The 7,324-nt window shown below is 46.1% G+C and overlaps 1 pseudogene; it reads left to right on the top strand.

Moving 5' to 3' along the window:
- The first annotated feature begins 346 nt into the window (after positions 1-346).
- On the top strand, positions 347-1,705 carry LOC122728854 (annotated as a pseudogene).
- Positions 1,706-7,324: the final 5,619 nt, after the last annotated feature.

Here is a 7,324-nt window from a genome sequence, read left to right as displayed (position 1 = left end):
CTAGAATTAAGAGGGGTCGGAGAAGGCTTCCTGTAGCAGGTGGGCTTTTAGTTGGAATTTACAGGAAGCCAGGGAGATCAGCAGTCAGAATAGAGGAGGGAGAGTATTCCAGGCATGAGTTCTAGCCAGAAAAAAATCCCCCAAATGCCCAGGTCCTTTGTTTACGCTTCCCGGCGAGCCCGGAACCTAGCCCGAAGCCTCCCACCCCAACGCGGGGCTGCTGGGGAGCTGCTGCACAGCATGGAAAGATGGCCGCCAGCCCTGGGACCTATTTTTCCCTGAACTGCCTGGCTAGGCGGCCTTGCAAGCCCTCCCTCCGTCTAGCCAGAGTCCAGTCCTGGGAGCCATGGCACCCAGCAGAAAACGCCAGGTCCTAGTGATCCAGATGATCGGGGGTTGCCCCTGGCCTCCCCTCTTCTGCTGCTGCTGCTGCTCCGCTGTCTGTGGGTGTTGTGTGTGTCTGTGTGTGGGGGGGTAAGTTTGGCCCTGGACCTAGACTTGCTGCTTGGACATTGGCAGGAAACTGAGGCAGAGAGCGGTGAAGTGGCTTACAGGGACGGGACTTTGGATTTCATTGGGTTGGGGAGCTCCCAGGAGAGGAACCCCCTCCATCAATGCAGTGTACCGGCTGCTGACCTTCCCCTGGGGCCACAAGGCCCTCCCGGCCCTGTTGCTGAGCCTGCTTTTCTTCCCCACCCTGGGCTGGTATCAAGAAAGCCACCTGGGCACTGTGCGCTATACCTCGGCCCTGGGGGCCCTGGCCTCTGAGCTGATCTACCTGCTGCTGGTCAGCCTCGAGGTGCCCCGGGGCAGGGCGCAGGGGCTGCGGTTACAGGTTACAAGCCCATCCACCTGGCTCTACTGGCGGTCCAGCACCGCAGCAGGACCAGGCTGCCGGGGGGGGGGGGGGGGGGGGGGGGGGGGGGGGGGGGGGGGGGGGGGGGAGCGGGCTGCCACCCCTGACGCACTTCGTGAGCTCGAGTTCCCCTTCCTCCTCCAGCTGTGTGGCCTCCTCACCGGCCTGGCCTCCTCTGCCAGGGTCTTCCGCCGGCTGGAGCTCTCTGAGAACAGGCTCCAAGCCCTGCAGAAGGTTGGTGTTTGCAGGGCACTGGAGGGCAGCTGTCTATTGTGCTTCATCCCAGCCCCAGGCCGCCCGCTGGAGCTTCTGGTCATCTGCCCTGCTGGGATGACACATCCCGATCCTGGCCCTCTTGGGCATTTAGTGCCAGGACTCTGGTCCTCCGGCCCGGACTCAGCCCCCTTCTCTCCTGGCCTGAGGGCTGGGCCCTCCTTGTTTAATGCCGCCGTCTTTGAAGGGGCCCCGTAGTGGGACGCCCCCAGCCTCCCTCTGGAGACTCCCCTCTGGAGTCAGGGAGAGAGTGTGAATGACAAGCTGCTGTAGGCCGCCATCCACGCCTCCTTGAGGGCTGCGGAGGAGGAGCTGAGGTTGCCCAAGTCCTCAGTCTCTTCCCCAAGGCTACAACAGCTGGAGCTGTTGGGATTCTCCATGGAGCAAGTGGTGATAGCGCTTGCAGCCACAGGGCGCAGAAGGGGCCTTCTAGCTTTTGTTGAGGGGCAGGGTGACACTGCCCAGGTGACACCAGCAGGCAGAAGTGAGCCTCCCAGGGAGGGCCAGTCAGGCCTTAAGGAGAGGCCCTCCCTCCATGGCGGTACTGGAGTGAGAACAGGGGGACAGCACCCCTGAGTGTGTATGTGTGTGGGGGGTGTTAGGGTGCACACTTAGAGGTCATCCGCATCAGCTCCCAGCAACACAAAGGCACAAACATCCCCCTACTGAATAAATCCATTTCATCTTTAAAGAAAAAAAAATGCCCAGAGCTGAGAGATGGAGTGTGTTGTTTGTAGAACAGCCAGGAGGCCCAGTGTCACTGGTGTAAGGTCTAAATCACAGTGTCAGGAAGTAAGGTGTAAGAACACTAGAAAGGTAGGAAGGCACTCAAGGTCACTCAGTAGGTAGAAAAGTGAGGAATCAAGTCCAGGTTGTTTGATTCTAAATCATGTTGTTGTTGTTGTTGTCTATTAAACCATCCCAGCTTCTCACATTAATCCTCTCAGTGCCCTCTAAGTTTCAAACTAGACAATCCACTAACCATTTAATATGTCCCACATACTCCCACCTATCTTTGTGCCTGTCCTCCCTTCCATCTGCTAATTCCTACTAATTCTGTTGTAGAGAGGAGGGACATATCAAGCTTCCAGAGACTAAATTCATAACTCCTTAGGAAATATACTTTAGCATGTTAACAGAAGTCCTGCATAATTTGGAGACTAGACCTTATGAGATTTGGCAAGCCTTCAGAGGCTTAAGAAAGTGGGAACCTGAGGCTGAGATGGCAGAGAAGCCATTGGGAGCAGCATGGCGGTAACATTGGCTAGATCAGTCATGGTTTCCTTCCCCAGAGTCATGGGGACAGGAAGTGAAGACAAGGGTGGTTACCCAGGAGTCAGATAGTGCTTAATCATGGTTGCTTTCCTTTGTGGTTGAAACTCTGGTCAGATTGCAGATGCCTATGTTAGGAATATGGAAAATCTGAATCATCTCTATCTAATTCCCCTTCCTACTGTACTTGCTTGTTCACTAACAAGCATTTGTATGTCATTTGTGTCCACAGTGGGTTCAGCTGTTTCCTTTATATTGACTTTTGCTCTTTCTCTGAGTTGAGTTGATCAGGACATTCATTCAGATGTATGCTTTAACTGTGTTCTGAAAAAGTAGAGGGTGTGTAAACTTGTATGCTGTGTGTATGAGCTATTCCAGTTTGGGGAAGCTATATTGTCCCTTTGTGGCCTAATGAACTCTTGATTACTTTTATGAATGATTGTAGAACTCTCCCAGTAAGCAGAGCCTTCAACTTTAACTCAGACTTTTGCTTTCCCCTAGAAAAGTGAATTTGTTGAAACCTCCCAGCTGGTTAAACTAAGAGCAGTGAGGGCAGGTCCCTGAGGCTAAAATTTGGACCCTTAACCGGAGTAAGATCAAGTAGTTTTTACTTTCAGTTTTATTCTGCAGATTTACTCTGTAATTCTCCCACTCTGCTATATAAGTACTTCCTTAGAGATTATACTAAGAAGGCCAAGGCTGAAGCCACCTTGATCTTCCTCCTATGTGGAAATGAGATCCCTCCTCAGGTCTCATAAAGCACTTTTTTTATAACTCCCTAGTGTACTTATCATGCAATGCTATATTGTAATACTAATACTAATAATGATAATAATAGCTAACATTGATATAACACCTACTATGTGCTACGTGCTGTGCTAAGAACTTTACAACAACATTGGATCTTCATAACAACCCTAGAAGATAGGTGCTATTATTATCCTCATTTTACAGAGGAGAAAACTGAGACACAGAGGTCAAGTGACTTGCTCAGGGTCTCATAGCTACTAAATGTCTGAGGCTGGATTTGAACTCAGGTCTACCTGAATCTAGGTCTGGTGCTCTATCCATTGTGCCATCTAGCTCTCCCTATGTATTTTGGTTATTATTATTTTTTTTTTTGCTTTGTTCCCCTATTAGACTGTAAGCTCTATGAGGGCATGAACAACCTTATATAAACTTTACTGTCTTCCTTGGTGCTTAAAATAATACCTTGCTATAGAAGGTGCTTAATAAATATTCATTGAATTAAATTGTGATTAGACTTAAATGAAGTTAGTTTCACAAGTAAAATACTTCAGTACAATCATTATAGTAACTATTGCAGTTTTCTCTTGTGAAGAAAGAGAAGAAAAAAGTCAAGTTTAGGTATCAGTTGATTGGAAATAGTTCAATCCAACAAATCCATTCAAACATTTAATAAATACTTTCTATGTACAAGAAACTATGTTATGTGCTAGTGAATCAAAGAGAAAAAACAGATAATCCCAGCCTTTAAGAAATGTATCTTTTAGGGGGCAGATAGGTGACACAGTAGATAAAGCACAGGCCCTGGATTCAGGAGGACCTGGGTTCAAATTTGGCCTCAGACACTTGACACTTACTAGCTGTATGACCCTGGGCAAGTCACATAACCCTCATTGCCCTACAAAACAAAACAAACAAGAAATGTATCTTTTAGTAGGATAGATGATATGGTAGTTAAAGTGCTGGGCTTGGAGTCAGAAAAGGCTGAGATCAAATCCTACTTCCTATATTGACCAATTCTTAGACCTTAAAAAAGTCAACCAACCACTTTGCACATCAGTTTCCTCATCTGTAAAATGAGAGAGGGGAGTGGGGACTTAATGACCTTTAAGACCCCTTCCAGGTCTGTATCTATGATCATAAGCTTACATTCTTATTGGGTAGAAACTATAATGAGCAAGAACAAATACATATAAAGTCATTTCAGCATGAACAAGTAGGGGGAATTGGTAAAGGGTTTTTTTTGGAGGGGGAGGTAGTACCTGAGATGTGATTTTAAGGAAGCTAAGGATTCTATAAAGCAGTGAAGTGAGGAAAGTGAGAATTTCAGAAGAGGGAACCATCTCTGCTAAGGCATGGAGGTGGAGTACCTCACATCCAGATGATGTATTTTGTTCCCTAATGCCTAGAGCAGGCTACCAAATGTCCTCTTTCCTCTCTTCCCTGCCTAAAGTGCTTGCATCACCAAGATTGCCCTGCTGTCTTCACAGAAGCAATTCAGGGTATTCAGCCTGATCTGTAAAATTGATTTTCACTCCTTATTCACAATGTGTGCTGTTTTGTGAATTAAAACATCATGTTGGAGAGCATACAAGATTAGAATTCAAGGGAGCTGGTTCCAAAATGAGCTCTTTAACTTAACACCTTGCATTATCTTTGCTGTTAGGATTAGTGCATTTTGAAGGAGTCATCAAAAGTAGTTTTTTGCCCCTCTAAGTTTAGATTTTAAAAACTTCCTAGATTTATCAGTTTTTAAAAATAGAATAGAAATGAAAACAAATGGGAAAAATCCTCTTAACCAAGAATAACCATTCTATTTGGAAAGGAGAAAGGAAGAAATGAGATCACTCGTGCATGTAGAGGGGTTTGCATTGGCAAGGAGAAGGACCACCTTTCCACATGAGACATGGTGAAGGAAGAGAAGGCAGAAGGCCTCTGAGTGATGGCAAATGAGGAGGAGGGGAGAAGAAGGAGCACTCAGTGAATGCTCCCCAATCTTTTCAGTGCTATATGAAGCTGAGAGGGTGAAGGAAGGGAAGCTATGGGAGAATTAAGAAGGGATAGTGAGGTGTAAAAGGATTGTCTCGCCTCCATCTTCTCAACAAAGACATTCACTCAAACAACATAGTAAGAACAGTGATTATTGAGCATTTCCCCCCAAATTGTGAGGTGCAGTTTTCCACTAATATACATATGGTCCACAGTGGGGAAAGACTGGAAAAATGCTTATATTACAATGTCACTGAGACACACATGTAGGGAACCCACATGGCCAGGACAATTCACAGCTCTGGGGTCCTGATTTCCCTTCTCATTTCAATCAGTTGGCTGTGGGGAGTGATGGAACTTTGCTGAGTTGGGCAAAGCAAATTGCTAAGGTGTCTAGAAGGTTCCAAAGAGGACTTGGCTGCTGCTGGACTTGACAAGATCAATGATTGGCCACTGGGCATAGGTTTTGCTGGGGTTAACCAATGTTAAGGGCTAACATTCTAGCTAGTCTGTCTAAAATATCTAATGAGTGGTCGCCAATAAATTATAAGCTTTAGCAAGAGTTAGACTTTTAAGCGTTTATTAAGGAGAATAAGAATTTGATAAAGAGAGGGAGAAAGGCCTAGATTCCTATCTATTAAAGGGAGAGCACATTTTTAGCTCCCTTCTCTGCCAGAGTCCTCAGGAAAGAGACTGAGACTGAGTGCCAGTCTCTTCCTTCCTCCTCCCACTAGCCCGCGTCACTTCCTGTCGCCAAAGAAAAGACTCCTGGTCTTGCCCTCAAAGACCTTCGCTTCATGGGCGGAACTCTTCTACAGTAAGTCTCCAGCAGGTGGCGTCATTCCAATCGTTACACCAAGCAGGTGGCCCTGTGTCTGGGCCCTTCATAGGGCATGGCATTTCTAGTAAATGGGTTGAATTGCTGGACTCCCTGAGATTGATCTTAGATGGGCAACTGTAGTCTTCATCACTTTCAGCCTCCAACTCAACTATAGTTTCATAATGTTCTTTTTCAACAAAAGCAATAACTGTTAATATAGGATTGTCCTCAGTTCTAAGGTTTGTCACTTTAGGCAGGAGGCAGGAGGCAGGAGGAATGATCTTGCTTCTCTTATTCGTCCATACTTTGTGGTTTGCAGCTGGCGTACCTCGATAAAGTGCTCCACCTTTACTTATGGCTCAGTAATATGTCCCTGACTTCAGTTGGGTTTCATGCAGAGGAGTGGAAGGCTTATGTAGAAGGTAATGCTTTTGCTGACCCTTAAAGGAAGTAAGCGATTACTTGGGGTAGAGATGATAGGGAGCATTTCAGATATGGAAAACAGCCTTTGAAAAAGCATGGAGGTGGGAGAAGGGAGGAGTGCAATATAATGAACAGAGAGAAGGTTAGTTTCACTGGATGATAGAGTACGGGAAGGGGAATAATGTAAAATGAGGATGGAAAGGTAAGTTGAAAGGTTTTAAATGCCAGCAGAAGAATTTCTATTTTATCCTAAGGGCAATAGAGAACCATTGGAGTTTATTGAATAGAAAAGTGACACACATGACCCGTGTTCAAGGAAGATCACTTTGGCAGCGGTGTGAAGTATATATTGTGAATGGTGAAGGACAAGACAGGGCAACTAATTAGGAGGACATTGCACGGTTCAGGCAAGAGGTGAAGAGGATCTAAGTTAAGATTGTGGCTGTGGGAGTAGTGAGAAGAGGTCAGATATGAGAGATGCCTTGGAAACAGAAATAGCAAGTTTTGGCAAATGATGAAATGTGTGAGGTGAGAAAGAGTGAGGAGTGAACAATGATGCTGGAATGATAAATCTGTGTGACTTGTATCCTCAGCAGAAATTATGAAGTTCAAAAGAGGAGCAGGTTTGGGAGGAAAGTGAACAAGACCAATTTGGGACATGTTGAGTTTGAGATGCCCATGGAACAGTCAGTTTGAAATGTCAAATAGGCAGCTGATGAGAGAATGCAGTTCAGACAAGAGAATGAGGCTAGATAAATAGAATCATCTGTATAAATATGATATTAAACCCAGGGGAGCTGATTAGGTCACCAAATGAGAGAGTATAGGAAAGAAGAGGTCAAAGCTTGGGCTTCATCCACAGCTGGGGGTATGATTTTCTGGGGGAGGTTACTAGAAACTGGGGGTGGGTTTCCTGCAAGTTTTAAAGAAAAGAGGGGAGTCTG

This window comes from Dromiciops gliroides, chromosome 5 (assembly GCF_019393635.1).
Source record: "Dromiciops gliroides isolate mDroGli1 chromosome 5, mDroGli1.pri, whole genome shotgun sequence".
NCBI lineage: Eukaryota > Metazoa > Chordata > Mammalia > Microbiotheria > Microbiotheriidae > Dromiciops > Dromiciops gliroides.
Note: the sequence above shows the minus strand (reverse complement) of the source record. Positions and strands in the feature narration are given on the sequence as shown.